Genomic DNA, 17,502 nt, shown 5'->3' with positions numbered 1-17,502 from the left:
CCTACTGGAACGTATGAGGTTGGTTTATTCTATGTTTATTCTTTTGTCCCTTATCCTTTGTGAACATTTTGTTCTATGAGGACGTTATCTTCTCCGTTTGCTCTTTTCTTGTTATTGGCAACACAGTATTACAGATGTATTATGTGCTGACATGGCCATATTGACACAATACTTCATTTTGACTTCATTTTGTAATGTTTGTTGTTTTCGTGCAAAACTTGAGAATCCCTATCAAACAGCCCCACACCCCCCCCCCTCCCCCATTCTTTCTCCCCCTCCCCCAACCTCTCCCTCCTCGAGGAGTGACGGTGGTTCGAGTGAGGCGGTGGTTCAAGCGAGGGCTTTGTAAATTTTGACATTTGAGCAAGGACTTTTGTAAATTTTGACATTCTAGTATATTGGTTTATGTTCAAAAGTAGCATGCATTGCTTACTTTTATGGGGTTGTTCTACACATGATATTGCGAGTAATCGGTTGTCTTACATACAAACAACAATTTAAAAAAGTAATGTTTGGCAATGCTTTTTCAACAGTCAAGGAAGGAGGTGTGCAAGACAAAATCTGGCAGAATTTCCTTGTACCATTGTCATTTTCAAGGTACTAAATATGAGGAGTCTCCTAGGAGTTCGCGACATCGCAGCCTCCTGGGAGGCTCCTCCTATTTTGGCCATAACTTGGCGATAGGCCTACGAATATGGTCATGTTTGTAGTCAACACGGTCGGAATAATATGAATGGAACCATTTCTCATGTTAGAGTGTCAAAATTCTATAGCTTTTAGAAAGTTCTGCACTTATCTTTGAGCTAGATCTTATCAACCTTTATATTTTCTTATGACCATGGATTTTTCTAAGATAAGTTTGTGGCCCTTGGTTTCTTCCCTCCATCCTAGAGGTGTATGGTCATATGAAGGTGATCCATAATTAGTTGGCATCATGGTCATGAAGTGATCAATAAGTAAAAATTGATTGCTACTATAGTTTAAGACAGTTCCTCATGAGCATCGCTCAAAACTCTAGCCTCCCTCGGACATAGTCGCTTGATTTTTGGACTTACTCTCCCCCCCTTCCTTGTCTCATGTAGGCGATGCAGGTGGTCGTCGTCTCTCCTCTTCCTCCTTTCTCTCTTGGTGGGCTACATACGCATTGGGGATGTTTGGAATGATCCAAGGGTGGCTTTCTTTCCTTTCAATCCAACCAAGTTTTATGTGGCCTGGTTGGCAGATGACCCATGTAACTTAAAAGTGCCGTCCTTGCCTATCCATAGCCCTTATCAATGGAATTCTCTACCCTAGATGTCCATCTTGGTTCACATATTCCTATGTACTCTTATGGAAACTCAGAGGTGGGGTATTGATTCAACACTCCTCCTCAATCACATCCCGTGGGCTTAGATGTGTCATATGAATGCTCCATTTGTCGTGTAGAGGTTGGAGCGTTTTTTGTTGCTCGTTTGTTCTTATGAAATGGTATGGAATCTTGATGTGTTTCATTCGAGCATGTAGCACCAATTCTTAGCAATTGCAATGCAATTGTGGTTGTTGTAAAGGGTTCTTGTTGCATCTTTTGAAGGGTGTCCATGCCCTTAAGTATCCATATGAACCATGTAAACTCTTGAGCTCTTGTGCAATCTGCTTTGCAGACTTGGCCGTTGCTTCTTATTGAGCCATGAGATAGTCCTTAAGAATTATGAACTTGTTGCAAGCTCTTGGTTTCCTAATCACTAGTGTAATTTGAACCAGATGATCAATGAGAGTGGTACTTACATGTTAAATGATCCCATACTTGCATATAACTTGGGTTCGCTCATGTTGACCTAATAGTAAGTTGCCCTTAGCTTTGATGAGGACTAGCATCGTAATCCCACCAAGTCTAGTTTGGTACTGGTCAAATAAGCAAACTACCCACCAATTATTGATACTTGGTGTTATCAACCAATTTTGAGTCTCCAATCTCCTTGTCCCCTATTTTTTAAGAACCTCATGTTAGTATTCTTAGAATTTCTCCAAACCTCTATACCAAGGAATTGTAGTCCAAATCCATTATCTCAAACTAATCAAGTAGATACTTTATGTGTTGGGTTTTTTCTTTGTGAGCAACAATGCATAGAAGACAATGATCACCCTTTTGTCCAATATGCTGAAATATAATTTCCTTATCGAGCTTTCAATGAAAATCCCAACAATAGACCATAAACCTATGTCATGGATAGTAAGTGTGGTTTTGATGGCCATTTATATGAAAAATCATCAAGTTTCGCACTCAAAGGACACCCATAACTACAATGACCAAGGTGCTCATTGTTGTTGCTCCCCCCCTGCTACCCCCCCCCAAACCCCCTGGGTCTCCCTCCCCTACACCTCTTGCTATTGCCACCATCTCCCCACTTCTTGCTATCGTCTTCCCCCCTGGCTATTGCCTATACCTTGTTGTTGTTGCCATCACCTCCCCCTCCCTGTGCTTGGCTCCTATTTGCCTGCAGCACATGATTGCACGTTGCCACCTTGCCCTGTTGGTGCATGAGTTTGCACTATGCTTTGTCATCATGCGACTCCGCTAGAGCTCTAGCCCCCTTGGCTAGCTTGTATCTTGTTAAGGGAAAATAATTTCTTTGCTTATCCCTTTCCCGTTTCTTTCCCCTCCTTGCTAGCAAGGGGCAATAATTTGTTTTAATAACGAGGAAGAAATCTTGGTGGTCACCTCCTTTTGATCTGGGTTTTGGGGGGTTCACTATGTAAAAACCCCATATAGCAGGTCCAATCTTACATATTTCTTTGTGACTCTTTAGGGAGGGGCTCTCATAGAAGCTCCTTTGATCCCCACAGTTGTTTGGAGTACACTTTCTCTCAAGGGTTCACTATGTAAAAACCCCATATTTGGGGGGTTCACTATGTAAAAACCCTATATAGCAAGTCCGATCTTACATATTTCTTTGTGACTCTCTAGGGAGGGGATCTCATAGAAGCTCCTTTGATCCCCACAGTCGTTTGGAGTACACTTTCTCTCGAGGATAAACAACAGGTGAAGACTGCCATTTAGTTCTTGTAGGGTAGAGCACTAGTGAACCGCATCATCGGTCTCACACCAACTTGGAGCTAGGTTCGTGAATGGATACATGCAAGTTTGGTGTTAGATGGGGACCACTTTCAGGAGGTCACCATCTATGGGGGAGGTGTTGGGAGAAAGCTTCTTGCTTTCAAAGGCTACGGGCCTTCCCTCTTGGAGGAGAACTACTCTTACCCCAATGCCACTTGCATCGGTTTCAATGAAAAATGATTTCTGGGGATCAACTATTAATAACATTGGTCCGGAGACCACATCTTGTTTTATGGAATTAAAACTCTCTTATTGATTCTATCCCCATATAAAAGGTACTTTATCTGAGGTCATATCAATCAATGGTGATGATACTATCTCGGAATACCCTTTGATATGCATTCGATAAAATTGGGCTGGTTTTGGAGAGTAGCAAGTGGGTGAGGAGAAGAAAGAAGAAAGTTATTTTTTGTTTTTGAAGAATTTGAGGTGAATGTGAGTCATTTTTTAGTATTTTCTTAATAGAAGCTAGTTTAGAGGATTGTAAAGGTGTTAGTGCAAGAAAATCTCAAGAAAAATGTTGTGAGATGATGTTTTTCGGTGAATTTCAAGTTCTTGGGAAGGCCAAATTTGTCATAGCATAGAAAGTCCCCATTTTTACTTCACTAACTTTGATGAACCCAGAAATATTCTATCTAAATATGGGGAGAAGTAAAGTGAAATGGAAGATTTATAGACAAAACCAAATCCCAAGAATGATCCCAAAGCGGTCAAACTCTGAGGGATAGGCCAAGTCAGTATCACCACCACTTTCTTTGCACATACGAAAGCTAGAAGAAAAATGGGTTAGCCTTGAAAAAGGATTGGAACCTCCTCCCTTCATCCTTTGATGATTTGGTAGATGCATTACAGGGGGCCACAATTTTCAGCAAGATAGATCTTAAGTGTGGCTACCATCATATCCGTATTAGAGCTAGGGATGTGCATAAAACCACTTTTAGAAGCAGGTTTGGACATTATGAGTTTTTGGTAATGCCGTTTGGACTTACCGATGCTCTGCTACATTTGTCATGCTTATAAATGATTTACCACACCCATATATAGGGAAGTTTGTAGTACATTTTATTGATGACATTCTTATTTTCAGCAAAAGTATTGCTGAGCATCACGAACACTTAAGAATAGTGTTTAGCACTTTGAGGAAAGCCAGTCTTTATGTAAATTTTTAAAAAAATTGTACTATGTATGGTAAGACTTGAATATTTTGGGGCTCATTATTACTCCTGAGGGGGTGGCTGAAGAAGCAAAAGGTGAGAAAATGGGCTGAATCTGATGCCCCAAGATGAGATATTCTTCCAGTTGTCTTCGCACCTCTGCTTTTTCGGTAAAACTTAACCTATAGGGAGGTCTATTTACAGGTTTTGCTCTCAGGATTAGTTCAATCTTATGCTGAACATTTTGCTTTGGAGGTAACCCATGAGGCAACTCATCCCTCAAACAATCAGATAACTCCTGTGCTATTTGATCAGCCAACTTGGCCATCTGCCCATCTTGGGTAACATCCGATGCTAGCTGAAGGATCATCAATTGGCTCTACCGATGCTGTACAAAGAAACAAAAACTCTTCTTGAGTTTTTCGAACTTACATCACGGAAACCAACGGTCCCTGAGGTATATCCTTTTCACCTCGTAAGACATATAACACATCATTCATCTTGAACTGATAAATGTGCTTTTTCTTGGAATGCCAAGCCTTACCCAAGGTTGTATCTGCGTGAGTACTCTATATTATTAGTCATCAATCATTAAGTAATAATGTGAAATTTGCAAATGACATTCTTTCATCCAAGCTTCTCACTACCTGATAGAGAATCACCAAGAATCTCTTCATTGCATTGGCGTCGTTTAATGTGCTCCACATCCTCCACATGAAGTGTCATTTCGAAATCAAGCTTCTCTACATAGTCCTGAATTTGAAGTTCCAACTGGGTAACCCTTTGGTCCCATACTTCAGTTGAACTTCCGTCTACCATCCTGACTATATATGCATAATCAGATGGGCTAGTCTTAAATTTCAACCTCTTTACAAACTTGGAGTTAATTACATTGTGCATTGACATCGAGTCAAACAACACAATGATGTCATGATTGGCTACTTGCTCCTTCATCTTACTTAACTCCGTATCGTTAAAGGTCGTATACCCTGTTGCTGCGGGCTTTGATAGGATATTATCAGAGTCACTGTTTACTACCTTAGCAATAACAGACACACAACAAAACAGGTATTGACCTCTGAGAAGATCCTACTAGCTGAATCTGCATCTGTTCTGCTCTAGGACTTTCCCCCATCTCCACGTCATATTCTGAGATCACCATCTCAGCCATCCGACGATTCTTATTTGGTGATCAATCTTTCCATTGATGAGGCTAAAGGCATCCAAAACACAAGCCTTCTCTCCTCACTTTCTCTTTTTATTCTGGGGTCAAAGAAGATTTTGACCAAGCCCGTGCTGCCATTGGCGTTACTTTTCTTTTCACTCCAATGGTATTACTTGGTTTAGAAGGAGTCTCAATCGGCTTCTCCTGCTTGGCTTGGCCACTAGGTTATGATGCACTCCCTTTGCTAACCCACTTCTTCTTAAACCTAGTTTTCTTCGGATACTCATATCGAGTCCCAACCGACATGCACAAACCCACTTGGTCTATTTCCTTTGGCATCCTCATAGTTCAAGGCTATGGAAATTGCCTCATCTAGCGTGTTCACATGCTTAGCTTGAACTTCCATCTTGATCTGATCGTTCAATCCGAAGATAAAATCTTTTACCTATACTAACTGAGGTAGAGGTTCATAAACTTTCATTACACTTTCTCTAAATTTATCAGTGTATTCAGCCACTGATAAATTTCTCCGACAAAGGTTTCTATATTGATCTCAAGCTTAGGATGCTTCGTTAGGAGGCAAGAAGTGTTTTCTAAATTGTTTTTTGAACCCATCCCAAGTAATGGATGCCACTCCATCCTTCAGTTGTTTTATCCACCATCTATCTGCTGCCTCATTAAATATGTGGGTGGCCTTGCAGATTTTCTTCATAGTATTCCTTATATCACAAATGGCGAAAGCCTTATCCCATTTGTGTAACCAGGTCTCTATGATATCGAAACTACGGTCAGATATTCGACCATAATACTTTTTTGGCCTATAATTGCCAATATTAGGCACCTTAGCCCTTTTAGGCTCAACCGTATGAACACTGGTTTCACGCTCCATTGGAGCTTTACCTCTCTTCATGAGATGGTCTAGTAGACATACTGTGAACCAATTTCATGAGCTCGGATTGTCCTACATTTGCTTGCAATTGTTAAGCTAGAATCTTTTGCAAGGCATCTTTCAATAATGCAATTCTACCAGACAATGTATGGCTTGCTGGGCGAGACACTTACGAGGTCGGCTAGACTCCCAATTCTACGGGATCCACCCTAGAAGCTTTCTTTTCAACTTCCATATAGGTCGAATGGTTTTTAAAAAAAAGAAATTACACTTGAAACTGTATTTACACTTGCAAACCCCAACTTCCAAATATAAATTGTAAACTCCAAAGTGCAAAGTGTAAATTAGCAAAACCTTTCCCTATGCTAGGGAAATTCCGGCAAACTCAAAATTGCTAATATCCCAAACTGCCCACATGAATCTGGAAATTCTGAAGTATACAATGCTCACTTCTAGAAGATGACAAATTCTCAAATTCAAGCAAAACCCCAAATCTCCTGAATTGAAGTATGACAAGAACATAATCGACAAAAGGAAGTAAGTGATAGGATGAATCCTGAACATAATCGACAAAAGGAAGGACGTTCAAAACGCTAATCCAGTCTCCACTTTAGCTCCAATGGATGAAAGTCTTCAATCGTGCACAGCAGCCAGCCGGCCCAAGATCAACCAAATCACCCGTCAACTGAATCTGCGTTAAACGTCCTTCTACAGCCTGTGAAGTATGTCGTCAAAGCACCTTGCAAATTAATCCACCTCCCAGTAACTCAGTTGGCATACAAGGTCCAAGCCCTTTTTTTTAAAAAATTGACAGTCCCTCCGGAGCAGCCACCCTGTGCGGAGAGAAAACAGACAGATTCAATGGTGACTCGGTCTTGTCCCAGCCAGCACGTGCTCTAGCAGCCTGCACTTTCTTATATGATTGCCATAGCCCCGTCGCTTCTCACGACGATGTGATCTCTAAGATCTTACAGTTTTCTATGACAACGCCTAGTTGAGAGATGATAGACGAATCGATCGAAAAAAATTGCACCTAGGTGTTTTGCACACAGAACAGACAACGTAGCCGACGCTAGACACGTTTTAAAAAAAACTGCCATTGAGGTCGCGTAGCCAGTGCTGGAGGTACGCTTACGTACTGTTATAAGATCTGTGAACGGGCACTCAAAACGCCTCTCCTGCTTCAGCCAACTCGTCAGGAATAACGAAAGTGTAGTTGACGATAACCGAAAGAAAGTTGATCAGCAGAGCATCGTCGTCCCGCTTTGACTCCATAGCCTTTTCCGTCCACCCTTACGTAGTCTTCTCTACTATAATTTCCTTCGTCGTCATCCTTCGCGTCTACTATCCGTGATAGAGACCTTGAGCGATGATGACAACTTTATGGAGTTCTGCTCAAATCCAGTGTGTTCTCCGTCAAGCTATGCATCACAAGCACTAGTAACTACCCTGTGCTCTGATACCAAATGACGCAATAAAAACAAAATTCAGACCTCTATCTTGCAGTTCATCGATTATTGCACTATCATGACCCTCCCAGCCTCTCTCTGTATCATCGATTATTGCACTATCATGATCCTCCCAACCTCTCTCTGTGTCAGTAAGCTCAGGCAGCCTAAAGAGACGTTTTTGTTTTCTTCCATCTCGTTTACCCACGTGTAATGAATATGAGCCCTTAGATTGGATTGATTTCAGCCATTAAATTGATTATAATTAATCTCAATTATGAAGGTTTTATGCTTTTTAAACTATACAACATAAAATGCTTAAATACAAACGCTTTTCATAAGAAATCGATATAAGTCTTTGAACTCTGAAGCTAGAGCGTAATCAGATCTACAAAACCTAAGAGTCACCCTTCGAAACACTCATTGAACAATATGCGTGTCATGACGTCTATAATCCATTGGAATACACTTTTCCGAACCAGTATAACTGAACCACACAGCTTTTTGACATCCTGCAAGAGAACAAAAATTTCTTCGTCTCTGAGGCATTAGTGCAGTCATATGCTCTTGGAGGACAAGATCTCTTGCACATACAGCTTGCAAATATCCCTCCAAGTCGCATTGTCCTCCAACAAAGCGGCACCTTACGACACCTTGGCTTCTGTAGAAAACACGATCATCAAATTCTAGATGTGACCTATTCGCAAACTCAACGTTATGGACATCAAGAAATTGTTTGGCGATGGCAAGGGAAGAGACAACAAAAGTAGGTGCGGTTCCCAACCGAAGAAACAAAATGGGTCCATATTTTCGCCAGAGCTTATTAAGGTGAGTTTCTCACCTTTCCATCTCCTTTCTTCCATCATACTTTGTTCTCTCGCGTACATGTCCAGCATTCCTAACTGTGCATTGCTTTTGTTCTTCCAATTCAGGCTCCACAACATCCTTCCAAAGCAGCCCGGACTTCTGCCATTTCTCCAACTTGTGCTGCTCATAGCGTGGCTCCTGCCACTCAGAGGTGGACGGCCTTCGATCATGCAACCACGCGTGAACGTCAGGCTGAGTAAGTGTTGAGAACATTGCAATGATGTTGAGAGAGGGATTTGTCTTCTTTCAGGAATTTCGATGAGGTCGCAACTTTGCACTCGTTTGTAAGCTCTTCGGTTGGGACAAAGGTCGAGATCTAGCATACTTCAAGGCGCCCCATTATATACAGCTCAAGTGTTATAAGAGCGTGAGACTCCCCTAGTCCCTCCATTTAAGTACCTCAAATATTGCTACCCAGCAGCACCCCCAATTTCATTCATCATTGAGCCTACAAGGTGCAAGTGCCCGACGGCTAGGTAAGCAGGACTAGGAGAAAGTTGTGGGCAGGTGAAATAGAACCAAGCCAAGGCTAAGATAAAAGTAGCTAGGGAGAATAGAGAGTATGATGCAAAGGAGCTCCAAAGACCTGATTTCGTGGCTTGATCAATGATCGAACCTGAGAAATCAATGACTGGCTGCTTCTTGCAGCTCCATGACCAGCTTTTATATCGAAGCTTTGAACTATGAGAGATGTTGGCAGAGAAACTTTCATCTACGAGAGACTTTTGGATCGGCTTTGTCGGGTGAACTCGATGGCATATTGACAATAGATGATGTTGGATAAGCTCATGCACGATACTTTTGATTCTTTACAGTCGAGAAACATGCTCCTCTTGAGTTGCAACCAGAGTCGCAGGCTTTTCAGTGGCACGATCCAAAGTTTGAAGATGGCATCAATCTCGTACAAGATTTGATGGGGACTGACTCGTTTTCATTGACTCATAGTGAAGAATACCGTATCAAGAATTTATGGGAGAAGGTGTAGCAACAACAATAGTCTACAGGTCTAGGTTCGAATATCCATTGAAATTTTGCTTAACAATTAAGTAGGTTCACATATCCATTGAAATTTTTCTTAGCAGTTGAGTTTCTTTGTATTGATTGACTACATACGATAACCTCTTCCATTCTGATAACTCCATCTAAATTTTTTGGCATCACATCCAATCAGATCCTTCATTCGTGCCCTTCTAGAGCAGGATTTAAAATCTTCAGTTGCTCAAAGTCAAGCCAGAAATACGATCTTATATGGAAGCTCAAGTCAATTGATTGTCTTAATTAATTCCTTTCTACCACCCTCTAGCTTGAGCATCAACCTTGCACATAGAAGTGCCATGTAAAACAGGGTTTGAATCTCTATAGATTACCGTAGATCTCCTGAGAGGTACAAGTAAAGTGCCATCAAATATAGCATGCAAAGGCGTGCATGATGGCTGCCGTTCGTTTGGGCATTCAATCTACAAGTCCCTAGCAAAGAAAATCATAGTGTGATCATGTATTACATATCCTTCGATCCACCACCCAAGGATTCTCTAATGCAGCGCTTCTCAGACGGAGATACCGCTTGTGGTGTCAGGGGTGCAGCTCATATGATCCTGAAGCTTGTGTACTTAGATGCAATTGTCATAGGGAGAAGAGGGCAGCTATAGAGGTGTTGTAGAGGGCCAATTCTAATCTTGATATTGCATATGGTTGTTTAGAGGCTTGACGATCTGCTAACCACCACGCGATGCCTTCCTAGAGGCTTACAAATCCATTGTGCAATAGTATGCCTTGGTAGGAAAGGGAGCAATGAGTGATGAAGGAAAGAAGCTAGGAAAGGGATGAGTGGTGCTAAAGAGTTAAGACTTATAAGGTAATGAATCCAAAATCATGGGTTGAGCAAGATCTCGAGGACAAATCCTATTCTGTTCAAAAAGAATCCAACACAGATTATCCTTGCTTTTTTTCTAGATTATCCTTTGCTTTTGGAAGAACTTTATGCCTTTTAATTGCTTCATTAAGTGGACACAGATATTCAGTATTCCATCAATCCAGACATTGCAAATCGATTCAAAGCTTACAAGTTTCATTGATGGCATGGTGGAGGGAACTGGAGCTCAAACCTCAACAAAAAGACGGGAGAAAGGGAACTTGCACTGGACTTACCACATTTGACTATGATTATGACTATTGACACTCAGGTAATATGTTAGTATCTCATCCATTCGCAAGACTTATTCTCGGCGTTTATATTATTGGTGCACGGGGAAGGGCCCGTTCCCTTGGATTATAACTCTTTGGGGAAGGAAGCACACCGCCTCCCCACCCACACTATGTGTGGTTATAATAATTATATATTATATATTATCATACATATATTTTGAATTAGTGGTCCATTCAAAATTGCTAATTTGAATTCTTACAACATTCCTCTCTTTTGATGCATGTTTTCGATGCGAGGAAGTAAGGAGATCTAAGCTAGAAGCAAGATCGAAAGATATCAACACCTTTATTCATATGATTGTAATCCATGTGACAATATTGCAATGAGGATTAGCTATGAGCTCTTGTGAGCATCACCTTATTCATGTAATTATGTGGCTTAAACTCCCAAGATGCACAAACAATATGGCCAAGTCAATAATAAATCACCACCCCTAACATTTGTAGGGAAGATCGGGTCCTAACAGACCCTGCATCGTGTCTCATGTCCACATCTTTACTCATTCGCCTTTTTCCTTTAAAATTTTGATAAAATGTTAGGATTCAGGTTCAATTTCGAGTTACCAATAATTTCCTCCATGACGAAAAGGCTGCCTACCACAACCTAGTTCCACGTTAAGGCTCCTGCTTGCTAATCCACAAATCCCCAATTCCCTAGATGGATCTAGTGTGCCACATTTCATCATTCTAGGGTATCTCTTAAATGCATCTTTGACCCCTCTATTGGGAGCACATTAAATTCACTTGCCCCCTAGGCACATTTACACATTTAATGCATTTAAGACCCATAGCCTTAGACCCATCTAGTCCGTGCAACCCTCATCAAGGACCTTGACATTGATTCCTTTGCCCATTTACATGAAGCCCAATAAAATATTATACAAGCATTTATCCTCTAAGCAAAATGTCCACTAACCATTTCGAGGTCACGTTACCTCAACTTGAACATAACCTCCACACTGGTCTAGACTCATGCAAATCCGAGCATGTAGGTCTAGACTCACAAAAATCTATGAAGATCTAGATTCACAACCATCGTGCTAGTCTTGACTCACAAAAATCCTTGAAGATCTAGATTCGCAACCATAGTGCTGACAGGGTGGTGATGTTTGGCTTTGGAGCGACCACTGTGCTGGTTCTAGAGTTATTCTAGTGGTGGTTGCAGTTACGAGTTACTCCTAAACCAAGAAAAATGTATTTGTTTTTGTTCATATATTTTGCATCATTTGCCCTTGAGGGGTCCCCTTTCATGTTGATATGGATCTTGAGGGGTCCCTTTAGGGCCAAGGGTTATATAGACATGCCACACATGCCAAGTGGCATGTCGATACAGCCCTTGCTCCTAAAGGGATCCCCTCAAGGGCCATATCAATAATTAATTTTCAAATAGCTTAATTTATGTTCTTAGCGTGCCAATAGACAGGTTAAATCCAGGCCGCCAGTTGGAACAACTTGTTGCTTTTTTTGTAAAAAAACCTTATTAATATATATAATAAAAGAAAAGCTAGTCTCATAGAGAGACAATGCTATGGCTTCTTGTTGCTTGCAGTGCACTGCTTCATCAATGAAATGAGCACATTTGTTGGTAAGGTGCCCCATACCCGGTGCGCTACTCGCAAACCCAATGTCATGAAGAAGCACATCAACAATACGAAGTGGTTGCAAGTATCAAAATGTTTGTGGATTCCATTTTGAAACATCATGACTTGGAGATGAAGCGCATTGATATTATCATGAACACTAAAATTACAAGACAAGTTCTAAAGGAAGTTACCATGCCAAAGTGCCACAACCGACAGATCACTCTGGTTGCAGAGCAGTGTGTGCGCTCATTCGTGGTGTGCATTTGGTTGCAGTGGATGATTTATAGGCCATTTGGAAGCATTGCGGTCCTTATTGGATGCGCTAATAGGCTCGAATTGCCTTATGGGATGCTATTTTTTATGGACGCTTTGCACATGGATGCTATTTTATGTTGAGGGACAGCTTTGACACATTGCAGGTGATGCACTGATAGTGCTATTCTCTCTTGGATGAGATATTATTGATGCATATGCTAGTGGACGATGTTTATGCTTGAGTCATTTGGCACTTATTGGCATTTTCTTTTGGGCCAGATTTGCTCATATGGATGCATAGTATATGCACATGAGTTAGATGCATCTTTCGATGCTTTGAGCTTTGAGTTTTGGTGATATTTCACTCTACTGTGGCATACACATTTGGGTGCACCTGGTATTTGGTGTGATTCTCTCTTGCAGGCACTAGCATTTGGGATTTTGTTTCATTTGCATCATGGCATCCTCTTTTATGTCTAAAAAGGAGTTTTTCAGCATTAAAAAGTTTGATGGGACAAACTTTTCTTTGTGGAAAGAACAAATAAGGGATGTGCTTATTCAAAAGAAGCAGATTAAACCCTTGGCAGGGATTGAAGCTAAGCCTGCAAATATGTTTGAGGATGATTGGAATGAGTTGGATGCATTAGCAAAGTCTACTATTAAACTTCATCTTGCAGAGTCAGTTTATTTCACAGTAGTAAATGAGCAGACTACGAAAGATTTGTGGAAGAAACTGTGTGCCACTTATGAGAAGGAAACTGCCTCTAATAAAGTTTACCTCATGAAGAGGTTGTTTGAGCTGCAGATGAAGGAAGGGGTCTCCATTGCTTCTCACTTGAATGAATTCAATATTATTTTCAGCCAGCTTCAGGCTCAGAAGATGAATTTTGATGTGGAGACTAAGGCAATATTTCTCTTATGTTCATTGCCATCCTCATGGGATACCTTCCGTACAGCTGTCAATAACTCTGCACCTGGTGGAGTACTGAAATTTGATGATGTTGTGGGTAGCTTGTTGGCCGAGGAGATTAGTCAGAAGTCTATGGATGGCAACAAGCAGGATGCAACCTTAAATGTGTAAAGGGGCAGATCACAGTTCAGGGGGAAGTCCCAAGAAAGAGGGAAGTCTCGTAGCAAATACAGGGCATGGAACATTGAGTGTTACCACTGTGGCAAGAAAAAGGATTGCTACAAGCTGAAAAGAGAGCAAAAGGATAAGAAAAAGAATGCAAATTGGGGTGCAAATCAAAAGGAAGAGAGTCCAAGGGAGGACAAAGGAAAAGTGAAGATCGAGGAGATCAATGCAGTCACACATGATAGTGACAATGATGTTCTCTTCATGTCTAGTTTATCTGTAGAGTTGCTTACCCCTTCAGATGATGCATATTCCCAGGATTGGATTTTGGATTCTGGTGCTTCATTCCATGTTACTCCCCATAAGGAATGGTTCTCCACTTATGACAGTGGAAAGACAGGTTGTGTGCATCTTGGAAATGACTATGCATGTGACATAGTGGGAGCAGGTGACATAAAGTTTTCTTTTGCAAATGGGTCTGCATTTGTTTTGAAACATGTGAGACATGTGCCTAAGCTGACCAAGAGTCTTATTTCAGTGGGTCAGCTAGATGATGCTGGTTTTCACACCACTTTTGGCTTTCAGAGTTGGAAAATTCAGAAGGGCTCTATGCTTTTGGCCAGGGGTGCCAAGTGTGGGACTTTGTATCCCTTACATGTATTAGGGGTGTTTGATCATGTCGTTGCAATAACCGAGCAGCCAAGCACTTCTTTGTGGCATTCCAGGTTGGGGCACATGAGCTAGAATGGAATGAAACTCTTATGCCCTTTGGGTTATGTACCGCATTTGAGTTTCTCTGATTTTGAATTTTGTGAGCATTGTCTCTATGGGAAGCAGACTAAATCAGCCCATAAAAGAAGGGGAAAGAAAGACTTTGAAATGCTTGATTTGGTGCATTCAGATGTATGTGGTCCCATGCCTACACGGTCATTAGGCGGGGCTGAATACTATGTGACATTCATTGATGATGCAACTAGGAAAGTGTGGGCTTATGCTATAGCTCGGAAGAGTGATGTGTTCCAGGTATTTCAGAAATGGCTGGCCTTGGTTGAGAATCAATCAGGTAGAACACTTAAATGCCTACGGACTGACAATGGTGGAGAGTATCTCTCTCATGACTTTCAGCATTTCTGTGATACACGTGGGATTAAGAGGGAGCTCACATCCCCTTGTACTCCAGAGCAAAATCCAATTGCAGAAAAGATGAACCGCACCATTCAAGAAAGGTTGCAATGCATGCTTTCCAATGCAAGTCTTTCTGGTGGTTTTTAGGCTGAGGCAATGAAGACTACAATACATGTGATTAATAGATCACCTAGTAAGAGTTTGGATGGTGGTATTCCTGAAGAGGCATGGAGTGGCAAGAAGCCCTCTTACTCTCATTTGCGTATATTTGGGTGTGAGGCATATGCACATGTGCCAAAAGAGCTTCGAAAGAAGCTAGATCCTAAGTCTAGGAAATGCATCTTTCTGGGTTATGGTGAAAGTGTAGAGATGGGCTATCGTCTCTGGGATCCAGAAGCAAAGAAGATCATACGCAGCCATGATGTAGTCTTCAATGAGAAGAAGATGCATAAGGCACCCATGAGGGATGTGAAAATGAGGAGAATCACTTTCCAGGATGTGAATCCACCTGCATATGTTGATAGACAGCAAGTTGTCCATGCACCAAATGTGCAAGAAATGGTACCACCAAGTACTCCTACAGGTATACAATCAAGGGTAGATGATGGATCATCTATTGGTGGAAATGATGAGCCAAATGTGGCTGATATGCAGGTAAGACAGCAAGCTGAAATGCCCTTGAGAAGATCATCTAGAGTGTCTAGACCGCCTAATAGGTTTGTTCCAGGGGTAGACTCTGTGATGCTTATTGATTGCGGGGAGCCTTCTTGCTACAGAGAGGCTATGATGCATGAGGATCAATGCAAGTGGAAGTATGCTATGCAATTAGAGATGAGTTCACTTATGAAGAATAAGACTTGGGACTTGGTTTCTTTGCCACATGGAAAGAAAGCATTGCCATGTAAATGGGTCTACAAAATGAAGGTCACAGGTGATGATGTGGCTAGGTACAAGGCCCGTTTGGTTGCTAAGGGTTCAAGCAAGAGAAGGGTGTGGACTTTGATGAGATATTCTCTCCGGTTGTGAAGATGACCACACTTAGATGCATGCTTAGACTAGTGGCAGTAGAGGATATGGAGCTTATGCAGATGGATGTTAAGACAACTTTCTTGCATGGGGATTTGCATGAGGAAATTTACATGGTGCAGCCGGAAGGCTTTGAAGAAAAGGACAAAGAACATTTAGTTTGCAAGCTGAAGAAAAGTCTCTATGGTCTTAAGCAAGCGCCTAGAGAATGGTATCAGAAGTTTGATGCTTTCATTTAGTCCCAGGGTTTTAGAATGAGTGAAATTGATCACTGCCTCTACACTAAAAGGGCTAAGGATAATAGCTTGATAATCTTGGCACTATATGTGGATGATATGCTATTGGCTAGCAAGAATACTTATGAGCTAGATGCATTAAAGGCCAAGTTGCATGAGGCCTTTGATATGAAGGATTTGGGATTTGCAGGTCATATTCTTGGTATGCGCATCACGCGTGATCAGAGTAGGAAACTCCTTTGGCTTTCACAAAAAGAGTATGTTACAAAAGTATTGCAACGTTTCAATATGGAGGGGGGGAAGGCAGTGAGTACTCCATTGCCTCCATATGTGAAACTGAGTCATATAGATAGTCCCAAATCAGATGAGGAGAGGGCCATGATGACCAAGGTTCCTTATGCATCAGTAGTTGGGAGTTTTATGTACGCTATGATTGCTACTAGACCAGATATTGCATTTGCAGTGGGAGTTGTTAGCCGATATATGGCTAATCCAGGAAAGAGGCATTGGGAGGCAGTTAAGTGCATCATGAGGTACATGAAGGGTACCAAGGAGATGTGCATATGCTTTGGTAAAGGAGACATGCGTGTACTTGGGTACACAGATTCAGACTATGCAGGGCATGTGGATAGTAGGAGATCCAGTTCTGGTTATGTGTTCACCTTTGCAGGTGGTGCAGTGTCGTGGATGTCTCGCGCACAGAAGTGCATTGCTTTGTCTACCACAGAGGCTGAGTATGTTGCAGCCACAAAGGGTTGTAAGGAGGCTATATGGCTTGATCGGCTAGTGGGAGATTTGGGGATTCATACAGGTGTACCGACATTGCATAGTGATTCCATGAGTGCTATTCAGCTAGCACGGAATCCGGCCTTTCATGCAAAGACCAAACACATTGAGGTCAGGTACCATTTCATCAGGGAGGTACTTGAGGACAAGCGCATAGAGCTTGTCAAGGTTCATACAGATGATAACTCTGCAGATATGCTGATGAAGAGTCTACCTAGTCAGTGGTTTGAGTATTGTTGTGTATTGATGGGCATTGGATAGTATGCTCACTGGGGTTGTTCTCCCTTAAAGGCACATTGTCCTTTAAGTGGGAGGTTGTGGGGGTTAAAGGTCACTGTACCTTTACCCCGGTTATGTACAATACTAAAACACATATAAATGAATGAAAAAGAAGATTAGGGTGGTTCTCCACCCACCAAAACTTGTGTGGCTCTCTGTTTCTCTCTCTCCTTCTTCCGTTCTTACTTCCGTTGAGAGCACTCTCAGGTCTGCCTCATCAAGGGCAAGAGCTCATGAGGAAGGTGGACCAGGAGATGGAGGGTCGAAGGGGTTGAACCTTTGCCGTTGCTCAAGGGGAGGCCACAGGTAGAGTGA

This window comes from Dipteris shenzhenensis, chromosome 23, assembly GCF_047967505.1.
Source record: "Dipteris shenzhenensis isolate YYH24624 ecotype China chromosome 23, Dip_SZ_1.0, whole genome shotgun sequence".
Lineage (NCBI taxonomy): Eukaryota > Viridiplantae > Streptophyta > Polypodiopsida > Gleicheniales > Dipteridaceae > Dipteris > Dipteris shenzhenensis.
The sequence above is the reverse complement of the archived record's forward strand: the minus strand, read 5'-3'. Positions refer to the sequence as shown.